The sequence below is a fragment of the Cupressus sempervirens genome, chromosome 2 (assembly GCF_028749045.1).
Source record: "Cupressus sempervirens isolate cs-2001-9-10 chromosome 2, ASM2874904v1, whole genome shotgun sequence".
Taxonomy (NCBI): Eukaryota; Viridiplantae; Streptophyta; class Pinopsida; order Cupressales; family Cupressaceae; genus Cupressus; species Cupressus sempervirens.
The window spans coordinates 131,843,075-131,869,916 of NC_143119.1; the positions used below are offsets into that span (position 1 = coordinate 131,843,075).

General features: G+C 33.0%; 1 pseudogene; it reads right to left on the minus strand.

Moving 5' to 3' along the window:
• Window positions 1–13,606: 13,606 nt before the first annotated feature.
• Window positions 13,607–22,800, minus strand: LOC149571392 (DNA-directed RNA polymerases II, IV and V subunit 3 pseudogene; annotated as a pseudogene).
• Between the last annotated feature and the right edge of the window lie 4,042 nt (window positions 22,801–26,842).

Sequence of the window (26,842 nt, forward strand, 5' to 3'; positions counted from 1 at the left end):
AACTTTACAACCAGACAAACTTAGCATCCAAAGATTATTTAGCAACCAAAGAACACTCGACAATAATTGTGAACTTAGCATCAACCAATAAGCTTGGCATCCACTATATGAACTTGTACTCACTAAAAACTCAGCAATGCAATACATTGTAACTTGGAAAAACTAGGAAAACTAAAAACATGAAGGATATTAGTGCAACCCAACATGCTCTTGCATCATGGCTATATAAAAAAATTGCCTTTTCTGAATGTTCCATAATAACATAAGTATTTTAATTTTTGCATTCTAAAATGATTACTTCTTTCTTTGTTGTTTGTACACAAGGATTTTATTTTGAAAATGTTAAGCAAAGACTCCTTGTTTACATAGCTCTCTACCTAAAAATGATGTGAATCTTTGCTAATAAATCTTTGGTAATTTTTTTATATCAACAGCCCTATAATGGTATTCATATACATACACATTGATATGTTTGTTACTTTTGGTTACATGATAAAATTTTTATCTCTTAAGTTGTGAGTATGCCATCAATTTTAATTCAATCTATTATATTCCATTTTTCCCTTTTAATTAAAAAAATTTATATTTGATTATACACTTGTAGACTTCCAATCCCTCCATGATTTAATTGAAAGGTTTCATGCCTATAATTTATGTAGGTCCCTTTGACAATCTCCTTATGTCTTCAATCTTCTACTATGGTTCAATTAGAAGGTCTTGAGCTTTCACATCACATGATTTGACTAGAAAGTTTCATGCCTATAGTGTATGTGTATCCCTTTAATAGTCTCCTTAGTTCTTTAGTCTTGACATCTATAAATCTTAGCTAAAAGGCTTCATGTATGTATTTTATACATGATCCTTCCATAGAAAAAAGACTTCATACCTATACCTACGTAGGAAACAAACTTATTAGCATTAAAACATGCTTTGCTTTCGGATATTTCTCTTTTCTTTTCATCTTTTAATGTGTGTATCTGAATAATCATATTATAGGAACACTAAGTAGTGTGAACATAATTGGAATGGTTCCCATTTCTTAGTTTATATGAACTAAACCCCTTCTTTACATTTTGTAAGTTTATTCAAAGATGGAGATGTAGGCTCAAATATTCTTCAAAAATTTGGATCAATGACCTTCCATTTAGGAAATGGAGGCTTTTCCCCTTATCTCTCTAGTAACTTTATTTTTATGCAATGTGTTTATTAAAATATTGAATTAGGAGCAGCCATGACTTGTGTGGTATCTAAATGCATTGTATCAAATACTATCTATGTGAAGCCTCACCCTAACCCATCATAGCATAGCTGTTTTAATTGCTTTTTGATATTTGAGATTTGGATTTTTTGACATTTATTTGAGACTTAGATAGATAGTGGCTTATTTTATCTATTGATTTTGGCATTTACAATAGTTTTTAACATCTATGATATGTACTAAGAACCAAATATTATGTATGGGATGATCAGACAAATATGGATGCAACTTTACACATGGAGGATAGAAATTAGATTATGATGTGATGCAAAATGTTAATTTGATTATGATGGTTTATGATTAAATGTGATATGTAGATTTTGATATTTTAACATTATGAATGCATTTGAAATTATTAAATTATGTTAACATGGATTATGTAACATTTGAATTTATATGCATTTATGATATGTATTTTATATGACCTCCTTGAAATACTGATGCTTGATTTTAGTGTATAGGGAGTGGAACCATGGAAATTATAGGGGAAACAAGGTCCAAACCTATGTAAAAATAGTTTAGCCAAGGTGAATCTTTAGAAGGTTCAAAAGCCTTGTTGTGATGTATTTTATTTCATAAATATAAGCTTGCTTGTGTGTGTGGAAATTTCAATCTAAAAAATGCATTAGAGACATGCCATGATGATTTGTAATGTGCTTGAATGTGTCACTTGACACTTGTAGGTTTTTGTGTGTTAATGACATATCACCTAGAGTTTGGTTATGGTAGCATTTTACCCTAAAACTGATTACCTTGTTAATGATTAAGTAAACCCACTTGACAAGGGATAGGATGGGTCATTATCAAAAGTAAATTCAAATTTAGACTTTACTAGGGTTTTAAAGGGTCATTAGGTGGTCCTTAAGTGTCCTTTGTGTAAAAATAACCTACCCATATGATAGTAGAACATGTTAGGGGTCTAATTTTTACAATATTATGATCAGATAGCCTGGGGGGCCTTTACCAATGCATTCTTCCACCAATTCAAAAATGGAGTTGTCACATGAGTTCTTCCCCATGTTTCCTCTTAGTCAAAAATAGCATGCGTGGGGGGGGGGGGGGGGGGGAAGTTTGTAAGAGGGAGTGGCTAGGTGTTTTTGCCAAAATAGATAGTGGGAAAGCCTTTTTAGAGAGACCGAGACAAACTAGTGTGGTGTTCACCCACTCTCTAAGATTAGAGATAGTTAGGGTTTTGGAGGGAGGCTAAGGGAGCACTTCATCGACCATCGTTACCTTTTTTCTTGGACCAAGGTTGTTACTCAAATCATGACTATTGTAGCATTTCATAATGAATCTGAAAGCATGTAGTTTTGTTATAGGATCATGTATTGTTATTGTAATATTTGTATTGTGTTTCATGCATTTTCTTGGATTTCTTCCTTGATCTCCTTCTTTTGTTTGAATGTTGAATTTGTTAATGGGTGTGAAGGATTCAATCACCCTTGGGAAGGAAGAGAAGCCTTGGATGAAGGGGTTGGTTGGGCTCAACAGTATAGTTGAGAAAATTCACCTCATGATGAGGAGTTGTTCTTTCTTTCATGGAGTATGGGCTACATTGAAGCCATATGCCTTTTTCTATTTTGGAGGTATAAGTGTATGTGTAAGAAGGAGGAGATTTTATGATATCCTTGAGAGGCAAAGATGCAATTGTAGTTTGATTTTTTTGGATATGGAATTCTCCTCTTTGAAGATCCTACCTTCACCCACTGTGTTCATGATTTTAATAGTGAATCATTGAGCAAGACATGGAAGGGATTGTTATGTGTTGTGTTGACTAGATGTATACATTTAGCAGATGTTGTGTGTGAAACCCATTTGGGCCTTGTCTCCTAGCTCAATAGGTGGCTTCTTAGAAGCCTAGGATGGGAGGTGAACCTCCATGGTTCCTAGTTTTTGTGTTGTTTTGTAGGTTTTGTGAGAAACAATCCTATCAGGAGATTTGAATTTCACCTTTTATAGTGTTGAAGAATCAAGTGTTGCGAAGAGTCCAACATTTCCATGCCATCTTGTAATGTGTTGTGATATCAAATTTCCATTGTTGTTTCCTTGTATTTTGAGAGGGGATTACTTTTGAATTTATATTGTTGTAAATGTGTAAACAAAAATTGTAAACAAAAATTTGAGATTATGTAAATAGTTGTCTCTACAAAAGAAAGATTGTATCAATATGATAGATGTATAGGAAGAAAAATGATAGTTTTCATGTAAAAGAATACCTATTATTTTGAGAAACCATATTTAAGTTATGTGATTTATTTCTTGTCCTTACCTAGATTCATGTATGCAATCAATAGCTAAACCTTATGGAACTCTCATGTGAGAAGAATATTGTAATGATTATTCAAGAAAGATTAAGTGATTTCATTGTAAGGTTTTCCTTGTTATGTAGTTGGATGCAATGGAAATAAGAATTTAGATGTTATAAGAGCTCAGTTGAGTGCATGTGAAAATGATTCAATATGATTTTAGTATTAAGAAATTTCATATATATGAGTTCTCTAATCCCTTAGTACATTTATATTTGATTTTGTGTAATGTAAATAGAGGGTTAAATTTTGAGTACTATAAATTCATAGATTAGATAGATGCAAGCATGATATCATCTTTCAAATAGAAGAAATAGGGAAGTTAAGTCAAACCATTGATACCCCATAATTCTAGTTTCCTAAAATAAATATGAAGAATAAACCATTTGACACAAAATTAAACCTTGCAGTAGATGCACTTTTTCTCTCAAGAATTTGTATGGGAAGTGGGAAAATATCTCACTCCCCATTATAGTCAAATAAAATATTAGTAGGGAATATTCCATAAGATCTTGACTTTTAAGTAATATTATATCACCATCATATGTACTTAAGACATGCAAAATAATGATATTAATATAACATAAGATATAAAATAGGTCTCCATCAAATAGAAAACCTTGTGATCATGAATATTGACTTTCAAAAAAATAGTCTCATGAAAAGTTAATGGTATAAAAAAGTACCCCTTTCACCTCCCTAGCTGAATCTTACCTCATTTCCCATCCATCTTAGGCCCATCGGCCTATGTGCATGGAAAAATTTAAACTTAATATATATATAAATAGAAAAAAAGCAAGCAATGTCATTTTCCCATGTCATGGTATGTATCACAACTCATTGGGCACCCAAGGAAGTAGGGACCACACGTACCTCACGTAGAGTGGTCCCCACCCAACCACTCCCTCTCCCCCTCATTATACACACGTGTGCACTAGAAAGTGGTGGAAGGACATGCATAGGGATAAAGTATTTCGATGTGAGTAGACTAGTCATCTATTAAGGGAGTAGAAAAGATGGGGAGCATGTGGCCTAATAAGGAGATAAGTTAGGTGGGAAATATATAGATGTTACAAAATTGTGCATAGAATAGGATAGATAAGAGGTTAGCACTTGAGAATGGTGCCTAAGATATGGAAAAGTTTAGGTGTGACATGGGAGGGAATTTTGGTTAGTTTACTGATGAGTAATTAGGATCTAATTAGTAGGTAGATAGTGTTAGTCACAATGCAAGTTATGATTAAACTTAGATATTAATAAAGGTGAAGTGGTACTTAGGTAATTTAAAATAAATCAATTATTAAGTACATTTCAAATATTTTGGGTAAGGCAATTAGGAAAATAATAGTGTAAGGTGGTAAGATAAATAGAAGTGTATATTAATTTTTTTTTTAATAATTAAGTATTAAATTAATTTGTTAGAAGGTAATGATAATAGTTTGTAAAAGGACAGAAGTCAAATAAATGGATAAAAATTAAATTAAAAGATTAGAAGTAAGAGTACAATTAAGTAATTACTGGTAGTGTGAAATTTAAGGGTCAATAACCCTATAATATAGGGCCTTCTTATATATTATATTCATGCGGTGGTAATAATGACTTTATGCACATAAGGTCATAATAGTAAGGATTGATGCAAACACTATACATGATAGTAACATATGCATTACATATCTAGAAAAGTAAGGGCTCATTAAACATTTAGTTGAAATATGGAACTTGGAATGAAAAATAAAAAAATAAAACATTGAATTGTGGTTCCTTAATAAATGTTGGAATTATATGTTACAATATTATATGTATTAGAATTAATATAGACATCCACTTTAGTGCAAATCAATAGTACAAAACCCAAATCTCCTATAGTTTTATGGAGGTTAGGATACTAGGGAATCATAAGGAGAGAATTGTCAGATCTTGCCTTTGAAGTAGGATTTGCATTTGTTGGTGTAAATAAATATTCACTATTTACACTTAAGTTTACTTAGGTCAATGCATTATTTTATTATTTCTTAGGTGAGACACTTATGATTTTACATACTCTTATGAGTTGTCATGTAGACAACATAGTTATTTGTACTCCTATTTTAGCACATGGTGTCTACAACATAATTTTGCATGCTACACCTTTGTAGGTTTATCCTCTCATCATCACACTTATTCCTGTGCTTAATGGAGGATAATCCACACCTGGTGGACATGTGCCTGATTGTAAGACTTATCATGTTGCTAACTCCTAGGCATTCTAGATGCATCTTAGAGGCCTTTATATATAGGCACCTCTAGTGTACTTGTACATCAATTCAATATGAATCAATTACATTGAATTGAATATCATACCATTATTCTAATCATACTCTTTTGGTCTACTTTTGTGCTTGTGCTTGAGTTCCTTGGTCTTGGGTGATTTTTCCCTAAGGAAAATTCCTACATGGTATCAAAACTATACCAAATTTTTACATGGTATCAGAGCTTGGGGAGATTCTCTTTACATAACTGTTCGAGACCATTCTTGCTTCAGTAGCTCAACCCAAATATGGACTATCTATAGATATTAGGAGCATCTAGAGCCAAATTGGACCTTCTCATTGTGTCCAAAATATTGATTTGGTGAAAACTAACTATAAATTTGCCTATATTGGGCCATAGTCAAATTTTAGGCAAATTTTTTTTCCAAACTGGTACCTAGAGGCCCCATTTTCAGAATTGGTATGATCATTTTAGACCTTTGAATTTAAATTTCAGATTTGCATATTTTATCATTTGAATATCTACTATTTTTTTTAGATCTGCATTATTTTCCAAATTTTTTTTGGTCATCAGGCCAATAGGAGAGATTTTTTGTAGGAAAAGATTGGAGCTTGCTAGTGCTAATTAGATATTGGCATCATATTTAGAAGGTCAAAAAACCCCCAAATTGACTTTTGTTTCATCAAAATCAGACATTTAAGGTGAAATCTAGATTCAATTGATTTTTGGAGGTGTGACGGTGATGATTCAAGAAAAATAATAATAGAGGTGATTTTCAAATAGCGATATCTCCCTCATACGGACTCCTTTTTTCAAGAATGTTTTTTTTTGTGGTAGAATTTTGTGATCTACACATTGGTGTATGATGTTTGAGCTCTTTATTCCTAATTTTTTCTACAACTTGAAATCTTGATTTTTGCCACTTCAAATGCTTGGTATGGGCTCATTTGGACACATAATCAAGTTCTATTTGTTTTTTGAAAGTGCATATTTTTTGTCTACTTTCTAGATCTACAATTAGATTATATGCTTGTGTGGATAGAAATACTACTTTTAGGAATAGGCCCTAAATTGGCAAGTGGCTATAAAGTGTCTGAATCATCCATTGGGGGGGTTTCTTTGATTCTCTCTTGTATTTTTGGGGGTGCATAGATTTATTGATCTCATGGAGGAGTTTTTGTCACATGTGTCAATGAATTAGACCCCCGTTGACAAAAATGAACTATCACAAATGGAGTGTTGTAATCATTGATCATCTAAGAAGTGAGCATAAGGAAGTATTTCCTTATTTATGTTCCAACAAATGGATCTTTGACATTGAAGAAAAACCACCTATTAATACACTTTTGGATATCATTATATTGAATATAAATTCAGATTATTGGCCTATCATTAAAAAGTTCATTCACCCTTATGATATTTGGATGTCTCTTTGGAAAAAATATGGAGATCAAATAGTTCCTCCTTTTCCAGAAGATATTCTATCATTAGTCAATTCAAAAATGGTTCCTCCAACTCAAGATGAGATCCCACCTCCTAATACTCCCATTGATTCTACTAACCTAGTTCCAGCCATAGATGCTCCTGGTTCAGTGCAACAGGAATTACCATGTCTTCCTACTTTAGCTTCATGGGATGAATTCCTTTTAGAAATTACATCGTTGTTCATAGAGTCTCACATTGAAGATGTAGGAGACATCATTGATGACATTTTCCTTCTCTTTATTGAGGTGAATACTTCATCCATTGCTGCAGTGATAGATTGATGTACTTCAACATAGTAGAGTACACCTTGTCTTCCAACTCCAACATTAGTGGATGGCTTCTTGACAGATATTTCAAGTTTTTTTGTGGAGTCCCACATAGCAGATTTGGGATACATCATTGATGATATATATCTTCTCTTTGATGAAGAAGATCCTTCTTTAGTTGTTGTGAGGGCTCACTTTGACCCTCTTGCCCATTCTCTACATGATCAATCTTCACAGATTGATATGATTATTGAACCTTATGTACAAAAATTGTAGGAGGTCTCTTTATCATTTGAGGAGATAGCTCTTTAGGAAATGTTCACATACATCCTTGCTAGATCTGAAATTCTTCTTTTCAACAATATTGGAAGAAGCGACCATCATCATTGACATAGGGACAATTGAGCAAGTTTCAAAGACATCATTCATCATTGAGATTCTTTCTACCCATAGGGAAAGCATCTCACATATACCTCTACTATTGTTTCTTCCAAAGGGGATGAACATTATTCAATAGTCATGGATCAACTTCTACATTGGAGAAACTATCACTAATCAACAGACTACATTTAAGGGGGGACTACCTTGTCTCCTTCTTCTTCTCTTTTATTTGGGGGACTTTTTCCTCTTATGGGGTTTTCTTCTTCTACTTCTCTTTTGTATATAATTGATGTATGTCATAATGGAGGGGTCTTGATTACTCCATCCATCCATGCATCTTAATTTTTCATCTCTCTTTTTGGGGTAGGTTTTTTCCCATGAGGTTTTTCCTCTTTCTCCACTTTATGAGAGATTCCATTACATTTCACTATGTACATGGGTACCTAGCATGGCCTAGTAGCTAGGACCCATCTTGCATTTCATCCTAGCTTTTCTAAGCTTAAGTTCATTCCCCTAAGTTGCACTTAAGGGGGGGTGTTGGTGTAAATAAATATTCACTATTAACACTTACTTAAGTTTACTTAGGTTAATGCATTATTTTATTATTTCTTAGGTGAGACACTTAGGGGTTTGTGTACTCTTATGAGTTTTCGTGTTGACAAAAATAGAGTAACTCTAATTCAACACATGGTGTCTACAACACTAGAGAATAATAATTAACCAAGTTGTCATGTAGAAAACATAGTTTTTTGTACTCATATTTTAGCAGATGGTGTCTACAACATAAATTTGCATGCTACACCTTTGTAGGCTTATCCTCTCATCATAGCACTTACTCCTGTGCTTAATGGAGGATAATTCACACTCAGTGGACATGTGCTTGGTTATAAGACTTATCATGTTGCTAACTCCTAGGCATTATAGATGCATCTTAGAGGGCTTTATATATAGGAGCCTCTAGTGTACTTGTACATCAATTCAATATCACTCAATTACATTGAATTGAATATCATATCATTATTCTAATCATACTCTTTTGGTCTGCTATTCTTCTTGTGCTTGATTTCCTTGGTCTTGGGTGATTTTTCCCTAAAGAAAATTCTTACATGGTATCAGAGCTATACCAAATTCTTATAGCATTCTTTGGGCTACTTCCTATAGGTACACAAAACATATCTTTTATTGTCTAATGATACATAGAACCCAGTTGGAAACATTAATGAAAACTAAAACTATTAACCATACTACTCTTTGTCAAATCAACCAACTTAAGGATCACTTTCAATCTAGGAATTAAAGTATGTATCACCCTAATGGACATAACTGCTAATCAAAGATTCTAAGAAAATGCATACCAAACACCAAACCTATTCAATGACTCAATCTCAACATGCACATCTCAATATTTGATTCTTTAAGTTTTATTATTTTTAAAATAATAATAATAATAATAAAAATTTAAAAAAAAAAAAAAAAAAATTTGATGGTTGTGTTTTTCCATTCAAAATTTGGGCATGACAGTCTAAAATTTAAACATTTTGTACCTTATAAAATAGTTCTGAAATATATTTCAATAAAAGTGTACTATTTTAGTAGTTCTATGTAATTTGAATAAAAAATGATAAATTTCTCTTGTTTATTGATATTTGTACTTCACATTTTGCATCCAAACCATTATGTAATATGTATGATCAACAACCTAAAACACATAGCACAATATATAAGAAAGCTTAACATAAAAATTTAGGAGGTATGCTAAATTGGTAACATTTTTGGCAACCTCTCAGGGGTGTTTGTCTACTAAATAGTAATAGAACCACTACCTTATGCACATCCATTGGGTACAGAGTTATCTTCAGCATTAGGATTTCTCAAACTTTTAAAAAAACCTATCAAACTAAAACACTAAACACACTTTCTAAAAGAAACACACCACACCACAACAAACTAAAATTAAAACTAAAACTTAAAACTTGAACCAAAACTATATGCTGCCATAGGATTCTGTAGCAATTCATTTTGGTAATCATGATGTAGTTGTATCATAGAAAAGAGATGAATATAATTTCATATTATGATCTCTTTTCTATGACATAATAACTATATCCTAGTTGTGAAGGCTAATAGTTATTGGCTCATAAAATAGATTGCAAATTTGTTTGAAAACATACTAAAAATAACTATAAAACTCAAATATAGAACTTGAAACTATACCTTACATCATAGCAACAACCTAGTGTGTTGTTTATGTTTATATTGGGGTGATATATCAGTTGTCTTACAGTGACTACACCTCCTATTTTTTGGTATCTTTATGTTCTTACAAAAGTATATCTATCGAATATGATGATGAATAATACATCATATTTTTGTTGTGTCTAAAGATATTATTCAAGTCAACTATAACTCAAAAATTAGAATTAGTACTTTTTTTCCTAAGATTGATTCAGAATAATTTGTACCAGAAATATGCATGAATGTTTTCTAATTTCCCTATAGATGAATGACTAAAAATTGTACCATGTCATTGTGAACTTAATATGAACTCATAGAGTATGTATGATTCAAGGCGTCATAATCTATTCCATGCTTTGTGTGATATATACCTCATGCATTGATGGTAGATTGATAATGATGTAATGTAATTTTTAATTTTATTACTAAAAAATAACAACTAACACATTGAAACTTGAATCTGAATGTGCTAAAGCAACACTTACTAAAATATGAATAATCTAAATTACGCCTCTATTCTATTGTGCCAAGACACTTATTAAAATCTAAAAAATACTTCAAAAGAATTGCTTGAGGTGAATCCCATTAACTAGAATTCACAACTCCTCTCCTTCAATTGTAGACAAATGGAAAGCATTGTGTGGTGTACTACACGTTATGATATATGGACCAAACCATGTTTTCTTCCAAATCCTACTTTTAAATTCATCCCATTTCAATACTATGTCTCCTAGCTAGAATTTTTTTGGAGATGCTTTCTTTTCAAATGTTCTTTTCATCTAAGCTTGATGATGCTCAATCTTTTGTAAAGCACCCCTCCTTTTCTCCTCTAATTTAGTGAGTTGAACTAGTCTCATAGTCATAGGCTCTTGACCAATTATGTCTAATTGACACATAAAATCTAATGCTAGAAACTCAATTGATATAGGTAATCTAGCTTATTTACCATAAACTAGCATATAAGGAGACATACTAGATGATCATTTAGGAGTTATCCAATCAGCCCACAGTGTTGATTTTAACTTTTCATGCCAAGAATAATGATTCCCTTCTAATATCTTCTTTATAATATGAATCAAGTTCTTTTTAGTGGATTCAACTTGTCCATTACCTTGTGGTTAGTAATTTGATGAAGTATTTAAATACACACCTTTCTTAACAACCCATTCTACAATTTTGTTTCCTATAAATGCAAGTGCATTGCCTAAAATAATTGAATTTGGTACACCAAATCTACAATCTAAATCATCATAGAAATTTAAAACAATAGTCTCATTTGCATCTCTCAGAGCCACTATTTCAGTCCACTTTGTAAAATAATTAGTTGCTATCAATACCCACTTATGAGCTACACTTGAAGGTGGGTTAATGATGCCAATAAAGCCCATTTGAATAGGTTACAAGGGTAGTGCTACTAATTGCTCTTCACCAAAAAAAATTGAACATTGCCTACACTTTTTGACCCAGGAATGTGCATCTTTAAACACACTTGGGAAATAATAGTCTACTTTCATCACTTTAAGAGTTGTAGTTCTTGGTGAGAAGTGGCCTCCAGCTAGCCCTTCATTAAACTGATGTAAAATATGATCAATTTGGTATAGTTTAATACATCTCACCAAAATTCCTTGCAAATATTTATTAAATAAAATACTATTCATCAAATAGTAAGCAATAGCTTGCAATCTACAATAACTCCATTTTGACCTTTCCAAACCTTTAGGATGATGTCTCATTTGCAAGAAATTGATCATATCACCCATCCAATCATTCTGAATATTATGTACAATAGGTTGTTCATCATCTAGTAAGGCTAAAACATCATCATCATCATCACCAACTAAATTATTATCTCTATTTCTACTAAGTTGTTCACATAAACCCTTGCCTCTTACTAACTTAGTTACTTTGATCTCAATGTCATATTTCATTTCTTTTGTGATCTAACTTCCTCTTTTAGTATTCATATATTTGTTTAACAAGAAATATTTAATAGAAGGGTGAGCAACCATTAGCTTAATATTCCCTACATCTCTCAAATATCACTCTTAAGTGTTGAAACTAATAAGCTATGTTCTTGAAAAATAGTAATTTCATCAAGATAAACAAGTACAAACCTATGCATTAAGTTTAGGAAAACCTTATCCATTGCTTTCTAAAACGTTGCACCTACATTTGACAAACAAAATGGCATCTTCTGATAAGCCATAGTTCCCCATTTGGTAGTAAACATTATTTTATATCTATCCTCTTCTTTGACCAAAATCTAGTTATAACTAGAGAAACCATCTAGCAATGAAAACCATTCTGAACTTGAAAAAACTTGTAAAATTTGTTCCATTGAAGGAAAAGTATGTATGTCCCTTAGTGATGCTCTATTTAAATAATGAAAATCAACACACAATCTGATTTATCCATTCTTTTTCCCACTGGAACCAAATTTGATAACCAATAAGTATGCTTAATAGGGAATTTAATATTTTCAATTAACTTATTCAATTCTTTGATCATAAGAGGCTCTAACTTTGGATTTATTGGCCTCTATTTTTGTCTAACTAGCTTTGCACTAGGTTCTAGTTCAATGTTATGTTGATCAATATTAGATCAAATCCCTTTAGATTTGAATAATTCCAAGCAATAATATCATTGGATTCATGGCATAAATTAACAAAAGTTTGATGTTGTTTAGGAATACATACCTTCCCAAGTTTCAACAGTTTATCCTTGGCAACTTCAGTTTCTTCATAGTGATCTTCTTTAATTTGAAAACTAGATTTATCATTTTTAAACTAATCATCAGTATTAAAAATAGATTCTAAAGTAACTAAACCTTTAGATATCTTTTTTTTCATTAATTGAATGATCTAACAATTATACTAGTTCTATAATTTCTACTAGTTAAGCTGAGAAAATTCAAATTCTTCTCTTAAAAAGTTAACAATATGCTAGCTAGATTCAAAAACATGCCAACTTTCAGCATTATTTAGTACAACAGGTCTGATAATAAATTTTACATGATTATTTCCTTTATCTTCACTAATTTTAGTTGGAATTTCATATTGTGCACCAATTGTAGCAAGTCAGTCGACATTTCTGATTTCTAGGAATAGATTGCAAGTTAAAAGCTTCAAATCCTTCAACTAAATCCCACACAACATATTTATAACTTTTCAACAAATCATTTTTGGTTGAATGGATGCCTCTAACTTGGTTAACAATCAATTCAAAATCACCAAAAACTTGTAAACAACTAATACCTCACTTTATGACCCATTTTAATCCATTCACAAGTGATTCATATTCAATAACATTGTTGGTACAATTAAAAGTAAATCTAAAAGAAGCATAATACTTTTCATTTATTGGTGAAATCAGCATACAATCTCCTCCTACACCTATTTTTCTATGTGAACATCAAAAAATAACTTTCAAACAACATTATCTTGTTGTCCTGAACTTAAATCTGTACTTTTCATGACATTTGGTAGAAAATCAATAGCCTCATCAATAACATAATTTCCTAGACTTGGTTCTTCAACCTGTTCTTCTATAATTTCAGCATTTTTAGTAGCCCATACATCCAGTAATATATTAGGAATATTGTATATCTATATTTTAGGATCATGAAACAAATTAATTTAATCTTGATGAGATAAAGTACTTGATGTGTCATTTTTAGTAATAACAATATGATGTTTAATACAATCCTATGTAATAGTTTTAGATGGAATTGAGACCTCAGTGCTATACCTATTGCAGAAAAGCATATGAGACCAATTTGCAGATATATAACCTTCTATTTTGGTAGTGAAAACTCATGATAAACATTTGGAGAAATATGGAGGCAATTTAATGATGTAAATATGCATAGGGACTGAAAAGCTAGGACAAGAATGCAAGGTAAAGTCCAAGTTCCTTATAACTCCAACTATATCAACAACTATCCCATCTAGTTGAACTACCCCTTTCTCAAGTGGCTCATATTTGAGGCCTAACTAGTTTACAATTTTCTTTGGCATAACTAAGCTAGTAGCACCCAAATGTATCATGTAATTATGAACAAGCCACTTGCCTATTATAATTGTAATGTCAAAAGGTGGTGGTTTGACTAGCTTGGATGGTTGTTGGGTTGTATTGGCATTTGCAGCCATTAGGACTTTAAGATTTTGATGTGCTAAAGCATCATGAGACATGGTAAGTGATTGTAATGCTTGCTATAGCATATCTTTTTGACCTAGGAGTACTAAAACATCCCATATAGAAACAAGAACATGAGTTTATTGACATTGAGGTAAAATTTGTTTATTAGTAACTCACACTTAGTCAATTGGTTAAACTACTACTGAGCTTATCTGGTAGTAACCAAGAAATCTAGTCACTACCAAGTACTATAGTTGCTACTGAGTTTTAGAATCTACATTTAGTTTACATCGAGTAGTATCTATCGAGTTGATTAGTGGTAGTACAAACCAAGCCTTAAAACATTAACCAAGTTGCATAGTGTCAACAGTGCTATCCACTGCCTTCTAAGTTCATAGTGTTAGTGATGTGAATCTAGTGTTGACTAAGCCAAGGAGTATCAACCAAGTGATTCAATTTATATATTGAGTTTCACAGTGTTCACTAAGTCACAAGTGTTGACCAAGTTTAAGCTACTTTGAAGTGATTAGTATTAATCAAGCTTCTAGATCTACTAAGAGCATGATGATGTTGAGTGTTGAAAATGGTTTTTAAGTATCAGAACCTCACCAAATTTGTCTTCAAAACTTGAGTGTTGGTAGTTGGGCTGACTTCCTGATCTTGATGGAAATCTATGTTGTAGCCAACTTTGATGAATTGTGTTTTGGATTGTTATATATTTAATACATTGTATCACATCCAAATAATGAAGAAGCAAGTATTAAGTGAATATAAAGAGCATACATGTGAATTAATAAGACTATAAATAGTATAAGGGAGAACAAAGGTTTATCTATCATAACAAGGTGATCTTTACATTTTGAAGTAATCTCAACCAACAAATTAAAGTTGCAGATCAGAGATCAGCCATGCGTTCATCCTAATTCATGCATTAGTCAAATCCTTTAACAAGATAGACTTAATAGTCTTTGAAAAATCTCTCTACTAAGTGCATATTTCATTATATGTTTGTAAATCCTATCATAAGGTGGACCTAGTAGTCCTTATTGCTCCTAACAAGGAAGATCATTAGAAGTGATCAATTGTAAGCCGTAACTGACCAACTCTATATTGTAGTACTAAAGCTTATGGGTATCATCCCTACCCAATTTCACTTTCTATTTGGAAGGTTTTGTGGTCACCATATCTTGTGTCAAAGTGTTATGAATGTTTTACTACTTTCATTCTTTCATGTTTGCAATTAGATCAAAATGTTATATGAAGGATTAACTGATGAAATAAGTAGAAGTTTTATTGGTTCCTAATTCACCTTCCCCCTCTTAGTAACCTTACCTACCTCATATTTCCAACAATTTGTATCAGAGCATTGTGGTTCTCAAAGAAGAAGTTTAGCAGCTTGAGCAAAGATCAAAGGTAATAGAGGTATATAGGCTAGATAAGGCTATTAACAATGAAAAGTTGGATTTTGAATTAGCCATTGGTCAATGAAATACTTAGAGCATCAACAAAGATTCTCTTGATGTATTCAAAAAATTTATTTTCTTTCTTCTTCTCTTCTCTAAGTTTTTGCTGCTTTGCTCTCTTCTTTAAAAATTCACCCATGGTGTCCATTTGACAATGAAAAGTGGATATCTATAATTTTCATGACTCTATCTCTTTTTCCTATGAATGATATGTAGTGAAACTCTTCTTCCTTGTGTCACTCATTTGGTTTTCAAATCCACATGTGATTGATAGATTAAACATGCCCGAATCTATATATCTTTTTGTGCATAGTAAGTTAATTGTGCATGTATAGGAAGAGATAGGATTGAACACTTTATTTTAGTGCATCACCTCCTTAGAATAGATTAGGTAGTTTTCTTTCATGTATTCTTTCTCTCTTTTCCTCTCTAAGCGTAGTTTAGGTGCATCTTGATAGCAAAAGAAGTTGACCTTCTTCAGAGACTTAACTTCATTTTTCAAGTCCCACAACTTGGAGGTTGTTTCCATGTTTCACAAGGTTGCCCTTAGGTAAAAACTTCTAGTAATTATCAAGTGGAGAAACCTATGGAAGAAAAATTTGGTCATTTGAATAGATCTAGAGCATTGAAGCACAAGATGGATGCTTCTAATTCCTCAAGCACTTTGGATCCTAAAGAATTGATTGATTGGATTAGTGAGCTAGAAGACTAATTTGAATTAGAGGATATTAGAGATCCTCTCAGAGTGAGGTTTACAAAGACTAAGCTAGAAATATATGCTCCTTTATAGTGGAAATATTTGCATATAGATAGAGAAGAAAAAGGAAAAATAAAGATTAGTAGGTGGAGATTGGTAGTGACAAAATTGAAGGCTAAGATAATTCCTACTAATTATGAACTTGAGTTGTTTAAAAGATTGCAAAATCTGAAATTTAAGGATATGTATGTGAAAGATTACATTGAGGATTTTTATAAGTTGACTATTCGATCTGGACATAGAGATATTTGTAAGGAAAAGGTGGCTAGATATATTAATAGTTTAAGATTCAATACTTAGGATGAGATTGGTATGCTAAATATCTATTTCGTTGAGGATTCTTATCAGCATGATCTAAGAGAAAAAGATAAGTTGAAGAGAAGACATCAAGGTAATCCCCAAGGGAAGGAAAAGAAGGAGCACTCTATGAAGGATAAGTCAGTAGCTAAGGATGAATCAAAGTCTATTGAATAGAGGAAGAGAACCAGTAGAGCTGCATTTAAGAGTAATTGTTTCAAGCATGGTGAAGAAGGAGATAGAGCTTTTTAATATCCCAATACTAATAGAAAGGTTAGTGATAAAAGAGTTGTTGTGTTGAATGAAATGTGGACTCACTGAATGAACCTAAGAAGGAGGAGGACAACTTTTTGGTGTGAGAAGTGTTTCTTGGTAAGAAGGAGTTGGAATCTTGTTAAATGAGGATTTTGTTCAGAAGTTTTTGTAAGTATTGAGGTAAATGCTAAAATGTGATTATGGATGGTGGTGGTATTGATAAATTTTTTTTTGAGGAGATTCTTTGTAAATGTGGTTTGAAGAGAGTGATACATTCTTTTCCTCTTAGGATTAGTTGGTTCCATGCTTTGGAGGTGAACTAGTGTCTTGTTAATTTTTAGATTGGGTACTATGTTGATCAAGTGTTATGCGATATTGTGGAGATGACGAGTTATCACATATTACTTGCTATACCTTGAGAACATGATTGCAAAGAAGTGCATGATTATGTCAAGAATGTGTTTTCTATTAAGAAAGTGGTAGGAATCATTCCTTGATTACTTTGCAAAATGTAGAACTCGGTATGAGGAAGCTGAGTTTTAGTATGTGAGTTGAGTTCAAGAATTCTCAAGGATTTAGAGATCAGTGTGGAAACAAACTTGTGGCATACCAAGGAAAAATGTGAAGAGGTAGAGTAAACCATTATATATTGAAGGAACAAATTTGTAAAAGTGGAACAAAGATAAGAGTGTAAAAGTTGATGTGGTGGAGGACATGTATGTGGTGAACCAGTTTGGGGTTTGTGTACTTAACCCTAAAAGATGTTCTTCTAACTATTAAGAATATCTTTTCTTCAAACCTAGGGTGTTTTATGTAGGAGAATCCTTGGGTAGTCAACAATCCTATATGAAAGAGAATTAGGCTTTGATTTGTGGACCTAGGTTTTCATATTCGATGATGTGTTTGAGACATATTAGGAAACCTTGTCCTAAGTGTGAATAATGATTAGATTAATCATGTTGGAGTTAGAGCCTTTTTGTGGTTGTTGGTAATGCATTCTTTTTTCATAGGTAGACTTTGGAGATTGTATTTGTAAACTTTTATATGAGGGAGTTGGTATGTCCACTCTTCTACTTTCTATCATTGGATGGAATGTGGATCTATGCCCAAGCGTACATACTTTTAAGTGGATCTATGTCATATTAGTTAGTTATGCATTATAAAATTGGGGATTTTCCTAAGTATGTATTTAGTTATGTCTATTAGGCTGACTTGTGACATGAGTGTCTATTTAATGTGAGTGTTTATTTCCTATAACTTTCAAGGCCAACCTATAGCTTTCTTTGGTATAAGTAGGAGGTCTTGTGATTTCTCCAGTCAATAATTTTAGTATGGAGTAGCTAAGGGGAGTGAAGTGGAGAAATTCTAGGATTGGAAACAAGAAGGTTTCTTGGTGGCTTACAAGCACAAGTTTAGATTCTTCTTGGGTTTTTCTACTAGATTGTGGATTTGGACTACCTAGTGGTTGGATCTTATGAGGTTTTGCAGAGATTTTATTGTAATTGTTGATGGATGAACCCACAATAGTGGGGTTACACTTTTTTGGAGGAAGAGATTCCTCCAAGATTACACTTTATGTATTTGGCCATAACCAAGAAGGTCTTACAACTAGGCACGTTGGATGTAAATATTATGATCCTTTTCTGAGAATTATCATTATTTTGGATCTTAATATCTAAGTTATTATTGTTCTTCCATTGTGTGATTTATATAGGGATCTAAGACATCTCCTTTCGGGATTCTCCTTGCCTTGTAGTACATCAAAATACCAAAACTATGATAAAGAATGGGGTGAAACATAAGTTTAAGTCATTGAATGATATAGATGAAAAGTTATGTAGAGCTACTAGAATATGTTTTATTAATGGAAAGATGTTCCTAGAGGGTATTTTTGGAAATATAAGGTAGGCAAGGTTACTAAGAGGGGAGGGGTAAATTAGGAACTAATAAAACTTTATCTTACTTCACCAATAAATCCTTTATATAATATTCTGATCTAATTGCATGCATGAAAGAATGAAATCAAATAAACATTCATAAAATTTTGACACAAGATATGGCGACCCATAAACCTTCTAATTAGAAAGTAAAACTAGTGTGGGGATAATACCCATAGGCTTTAGTCTTGCAGTATAAAGTTAACCTATTAAGGTTTACAATTGACCACTTCTAGTGATCTTCCCTATTAGGAGCAATAAGGACTATAAGGTCCACCTTGTTAAAGGATTTACAAGAATATAATGAATTATGCAATTAGTTAGGAGATTTAGCAAAGACTATTAAGTCTACCCTGTTAAAGGATTTTGGCTAATGTACCTATTAGGATGAACCAATGGATGATCTCTGATCTGTAACTCTAATTTGTTGGTTGAGATTCCTTGCATTCCAATGGTCACCTGACTGTGGTAGATAAATCTTTTTTGTTCCTTATTCTACTTGTATCCTTCTTTAATTTTCACTTCTATTTATCACATCTCTACATATACATTTTATTTTAACAATTGGAACTTGGGTTTAGAAGATAAACGCAGTGATGTTCTAATCCATGAAAACCACTATCAACACTCATAATATTTGGCACTTGAGTGAACTTGAAGCTCAGTCCATACTAATCACTTCCAAGTAGCTTGAACTCAATCAACACTATGTGACTTGGTGAACATTGAGAAACTTGGTAGCAACTAGATTACTTGGTTGAGACTACATGACTTAGTCAACACTAGATCCACTTTGTTAACCTATGAGCTTGGTAGAAATTGTTGGACTTGGTTAACACTACAGAGCTTGGTTGACACTATGATCATCTTTACTTCCACTAATTTTCTCAGTAGCCTCTTCTATGCTTGATTTGCATTGAACATTGTGTTGGTGTTTTGAAATAATATGGTTCCAAATTACCCCGATGCAAACAAAATACATATAGGGAAAACTACTTCCCATCCTTGACATACCCTTTTAGGCACCGAACCAACTATAAGGCTACACACTTCTTCTACTCTAGGCTTTGTAAAACCTAGGTAGATGTACCTCAGATTCACTTATATGGTACCAATGCTAAACATATTCTTGAATCTATTAACAACATATTTAGCCCTTATATCTCCAATTGACTCGTGAAATAACATAGATCTACAATAGCTAAGTGCAAGAAAAATCAATTCATAAGCTGAGTAAGAGCATTCTATTCTAGCTCTTCAAACATTAAGGGAAAAAATATTTGATTAATGATATTGATTTTAGCAAAACATGACATGAAAAACATAACCCTATTATCCTTCAAAATGATCAATACCTTATCTATTGGGAAATCACACAAACCCCTAGCACACATCCTTGAAAGTCATTGACATGTGCCATACATCAAAACTTCCTGATCTATCTATCCACTTTGTAAATTAGACATCTGCATCTTTCTGAATCTCATACTCGACCTATCCCTTTATGAGATCTATAATCCGATGATGATAAATCAAGAATTTACATAACTTCTTGAGTCATAAGAAAAATAGATCAACATATACAACCAGCATATTGCAATTGAGTTTCATACTCTTCATTTATAAAACATAGAAGACCACAAATAACATGAATGGGAGACAAGATATCAGAATGAAGACTAACTTGCTAATGCATTTTCATTCATTTATTTGAAACAAATACAATAGGATGCATGAAATTGAAGTTCCAAGCTACTTAATAGATCAGAACTATCTGTATTCTCATTCCTTGATGTTCATTACAAGAGAAATTGTTGAAAAAAATAGTATTATAGTCATGAAAAATATATCAACAACTAGAACCAACCGGTTTCATAGTGAAAAATTGGAACCCGTACAATGAATGAGAGAAAGAAAGATATAGAAGAGAATGAATTCCTAGATTTTTTGTGTAGTTGACATGTGTCCACTTGGAAAACATTTCCTAGAAGTGACAAAATATCTCTCTAATCTCTCTCTGTAAGTGGTAAATCAAATCCTTTTTCATTTTACCTTCCAAAAGCACAAAATATCTCAAATACTTGATGGAACAATAACTACTTTTGATGTTAGATCTAAAATCAAGGCAAAGGCAAAAAATTAGGTAAATGATCTCTAGAGGAAAAATAAACTTATTAGAACCAATTTAGGCTTCAAGACACTTCAAATTTTTCCCTCCAACCAATTTTAATACTCAATGATGAATTATGCCCATTCTGCTGAGAATGCCCTGGAAATTATAGATCTCCTTATAGACTGAACCAATGAACATCTATGCAAATTCTGATCCCATATTCAAAATATTTATCTCCTCCTAGTTCCAATGGTATATTGGAGTACATATTTTGGGTAAAAATCATGCCTCTGGCAATCATTTGAAATTTCAAACTCCCAACTATGTGTTTCACATTAAACTACAGAAATTCAATTTTTTTTTTTAAAAACTTTATAGTATAAACTATAGAAATTTCATTTTTGAAACAAAATTTTCAAATTTTAAAACTAAACGCTCCAATATGGAAAATATATTAAATATTTCTTTAAAAATCCCCTTATATCTCCCTCATCAACTTAAATGATGCCACTTGTCATAAACTAGTTGGCCAACTATACCAGGTGGGTCCCACAACCTCTTGCTAGATTTCTATGGTTTTCTAGGAGGTCACCATGTCACTATTGGCAATATCCTCCCATTTTTTGGTGGTGACATGGTAACCACTAGAATCTGGGACTTTTCTAGCATCATGTTCCTAATACCTTCCTTGTTAATTCAAATGCTGCCACTTGGTAGATTCTGAGTGGTCACCTTGATCTCTATCAGGCCCCATAACTTTGCCAGATTTCTGAACTTTTGGGAGGTCACCATGTCACTATCGATGAGAACCTCCCATTTTCTAATGGTGACATGGCGACCATCAAAATGCTTTAATTTTTCTAACACCTTCTCTGCTTCGTTGGTCAAAATTTTGTTTTCCATGCCATTTGGCTGGCCACAATAGACCCCACTATGCAAGTCATTGCCTTCTAAAAGGCGGTGTCATTGAGACACTACTATATTGATTGGGATTGTATTTAAAGATATAAAAATTGCCAACATAGGCGATGTGGGATAAATACCTTTTCATGGTTTTCCCTTTGCTTCTCCTTTAGGGTTAGACTCTCCATCAAATTCTCATTGATATGAATATTAGACTCATACATAAAAGTGACCATTGCAAATGGTGACCATTTGGCATGGTCCTTATCAATACCCTTCCTAGTTATGGCTTGAAGATTCAACTCCTGATCGCATCAAAGTTGAACTATGATTATACCCCTTTGTTAGGCCAGATCATAGTCACTAGTAGAGCAATTAGTTGCATCAATGGGAATAACTTGATCATCAAAGGAGATGAGGTCCAAGTTGGTGACATCAAGGGTTTGGTTGCCATCACATTGACATAGAGGTGGAATTTGATAGAGTAGTTCTCACATTGCACATCGTCATCACACTGATCATAGTCATGCACTAAGCTCATCTCAATTGCACACTTGGAAGTGATTTGGATGAGGCCCAACCTATACGTGATGGATTTTTCATTGAGCACCAATGAATTGTTCTCAATTTCCACCAGATCTATGGCTATAGTTAGCACCTCTGCGATCATCACTCATTGTAGGGAATTTGTGATGCTCACATCTGTGTTCCACAACTCAAACTTCAAATACTCATCTTTCACCTCATAGATTTTCATGGTTAGAAGGTGCTAATATGACATCTCCATCTTCCTTGCCTCCTTAGCTCAACTCATAGATCCCTCTAGTAGCTTGTTTCTCTATTGATATAGTTGGTCTTCAAACCTTTTAAATCATCAAACTCTTGATAAAAAACCCATGCTCATAATTGGCACTCCCACTAATTGATGTTAAATATTGTGAAAATAATTTTCATAACACATTTTAGGTAGCAGGGTCTCCACATGGTTTATCAATGTAGACTTGATAGTGTCATAGAGGGAACTTCCCCTTTGATGGGGACACAACCCAAGAACAGAATGGACACAACAGAAAAGGGAAATTGTATTAACTGAGAGAAAAAGCTAGTACACATAGTACAGAGGAAATAAACTTCAAAACATGCCCAAAGGGCTTACAATAGCATAAATCTGGAGATAATTTCTCCTTTTAGTACCTCCTCTCAAACTCCACTCCGAACTGCCTTTTACAATGCCAGAAATCTCCTTAAATAGACCCCAGAGGGTTAAGGACTAGGAGTACATTCTAGAAAGTGCTAGTAGGTATCCACTGACCAAATAGAAGGTTCCAAAAACTGCGTTAGAAGTTGGTGCAAATCTAGAAGAATCCAGAAACGGTAACCGAACTTTTGGGAGGCATAACTTTTGAACCGTAGCTTCGGTTGATGAACTGTTTACATTTTTGGAAAGCTCTTGAAGTGCTCTATATCCCTATGGACCAACTTCACTCATCCCCCATTTTTTGGCCCTTTTCAAGGTCATTTAATACCCCTAACCTAACTTTGAAGCATTCTTAGGAGGTCTCCAAAACTCAAAAAATTGCAATAACTTTCAAACTGTGGGGCCTTTTGACCTGATTCTTTTTTTGGAATGCTCTAAATCAAAATTACATTCATTTGGCCAATTCAAACCTTCTAGATCACCAAAATGATGGCCAAATTGCATGCTCCTATTTTTCCAAGATTTTTTAGCTCACTGATAGTGGAACTGTGAGAGTTGGAACCTTTATTTGGCCCAAATGGGTATCCAAAAATGAAAACACATGAAACAAAAACTAAGTCTAAGTACATTTTTTTGGGTGACACAGGATTGCCCTTATACCTCTGGATGCTTCTGCATTACCCTTCTTTCATGTGGAGCTCTTTCTTAGGCCTGTGGCTCCCTTCACTCTTCAACATGGGGCTTTCTTGTAGTTTTCTTCAAGTTAGTTGCCACATGGGGTTCCTTTTAATATGGTCTATCTCAAAATGTTGTTGCTTGCATCTTTTCAATGCCATGATCCCTCTTTTTCTAAATCCCTACACCGTGTGCTCTCCATGTCTACTTGAAAAGTTCACACCATCTATTGTTATTCTTCATTGCTTTTGAGCATACATCCTATTGACTTTGGAAAGTTTTGGGATTTCTAGCAATTAGAAACAACTAACTCATTTAGTCGCACAAGCACATCTTTTTCAGCCTTCCATAGCTCTTCAAAATGAATTCTCCAAAGGTATACAATTCCTAGAGTTCTACAACTCTCAAATTTTTGAATGAAAATTGCGAGGGAAGATTTCTCTAACCAACATGAAACAAAGCTAAACCAACTCTTGTGATATTTCATTGATTATTTGATTACAACTTCCTCTAATCACCAAAATCTTTACTCCCATTAAAGATACTGCTCACCCATTCTTACATCTTCTCTGCTCTCCTGGCCACATAGTAGAGGTCCTCTCCTTTTCCAAAGCTTGGTGCCTTTCACATCATGCTTTACCATTACTAATTTGCTTCTTTATACAGGAAACATCCTCCAATAGACTAATCCCATTTGTCAGATCCTTTCCATCTTTCCATTTCACAGTGGTGCTAGTTATTTTTGAAGTTCCTTTTGGTCTTCTTTAGTTAGAGGATCTCCTAACACATGGTGACTCATGAATGCAATTAGCTAAAAATCAGGAATTGTTTGAATGACTTTATTGCTTTTGGAAATAAGAGGCCATTGTACTTCATTATATTTTTGTTCCACCTCTATCACTTTATCACTTGCTTCCTCATTAACTTTCTCAAGTTCATTCTCAATTTCCTGCAATCATTCTTCAAACATGTTATCATTTTGGTGAAAACAGTTAGGCCCCACAACAGATCTAGCTATAAAAAAATTTGTCTCCAAACAAGTGAACTATCAAATTGATCTATTGAACATCCTAAGTTGATTGGATTCAAATTTAAGCATTGCTTTACCATTAAAACTCATTTTATCATTTTATGTAGATTGTCAATTTTAGCACCAAGGGGCTCTTTGACTGGTCTTAAAAATTGACCAAAACACTTGATCGGGCTCTGGAATCAATCATATTAATTCTTTGTTCTACAATATCATACGCTACCAAATCTTGTCTCATGAAAAATTCTCAATCAAAAGATATTGACTGTCGAAGTTGCCTTTTTAGAAGTGCCTGTAGACAAATGTATTAGAAACCAATAAATCACATTTTGTTTTGGCTTCGAATATTGGGTAAACTGACACTTGGGGAAACAAAAATTGGGCTGTTGGTTCATTTTTATCAGGAAAATGTGAATTTTCAATTAGGGCTCATGAAGAATAACTGGGTGTAAATGGTAAGCGGTCAAAGTGGGCTACTCAAAATTTGTAGATTGAAAGCACTGGCAAAAAAGTGGTTTTTGCAAATGGAATGGACCTAGGAAGGTGTGCAAACGGATTCATCAAGACTTGAAAATTGGCACACTTAAAATATTTTTAGAGTACAACATATTTGTATAATCCATTTGATCTCACCTATAACAAATTCATAGATATGACATCATGAACACGGTTATTGACCAATCTGCAATTGTTAACACCAATATAAATTGCATTTGGAATAATGTTTGAAAACTAATCAAATGGATTCTTTATAAGCTCAAAATTGAAACATATCAAGTCTCTAACCTCTAGAATGCAATGCAAAAAGAATTTTCTTATTTTGGTCAACTGGGTCAAAATTTTAATTGGTCAAATAGGGCATCCCAGAATTCAAAACAATTCACATCAAGATGACAATAATAAATGACCAACTTTAAGGGATTCAAAACCTAGACAAATGGATTCAAAATGACTCAAAAATTGAAACATAAGTTCTTTGGTATGGTAACTAAACAATCCCAAAGTGGTGAGTCATGAAAAATTATTGGGAGTGAGATATTTGGATACAAACATGGCCTCTTGTCTCTATTTGACATAGGCAAAAATGTAGATTTGGACATTGCTCAAAATGAGACTTCACAGAATGGCTCAGAATGACAATTTATCTTCATGGGACAAGTGGATATGTTGAATGCAAGGTGTTAGAAAATTTAAACACCTCTTAGGCCTCAAATGGACAGTTGGGTACACATGCATCAAAAAGTGCTTATAGGGCTTGAATTTTCATTGGTCCTCAAAATTTTGGCTTCAATTTTGAGTCCCAAAACATTGTTTATTAGGCTTGGTAAACACTATGTAGCTCAAAAAACACTATAAACTAACTCAATTTCTTGGTAGACACTATATACTGACTTCCTGGCTCAAGAGCAATTGGATGACTTGGTTAACACTACAAATTGACTGATAGGCATTGTAGCAACTATAGAGCTTAGTAGCAATGTGAGTAGTAATGTGACCAACTGAGTAAGTGTTGATTCACTGATAGACAAATTGACCTCAGTGTCAATAATTTACCCCTTTGGCATTGGTGAAAAAAACACTTATCAAACCAAAAAAAGATATGAACTTCAAAATTATAAGTCAAAACTTCCTTTTCCATTATTCTATTTTTTCAACTCAGTTTAAGATACTCTATTTTTTTTATTTTTCAAAATTGCTTTTGTAAAGATATTTTTTGCTTATCTGTACAAGTATCTTCATGATACTATAATTCTCCCCCACGCATATATCTCTCCTATATACATGCATATGGAGTATAGTATATTTCTTTTCCTTTGCAATATATTTTCCCTCTTTACATATAAAGTCTATATATACTTCTCCCCCTTTTTGACATAAATGCCAAAGGTGTATAAT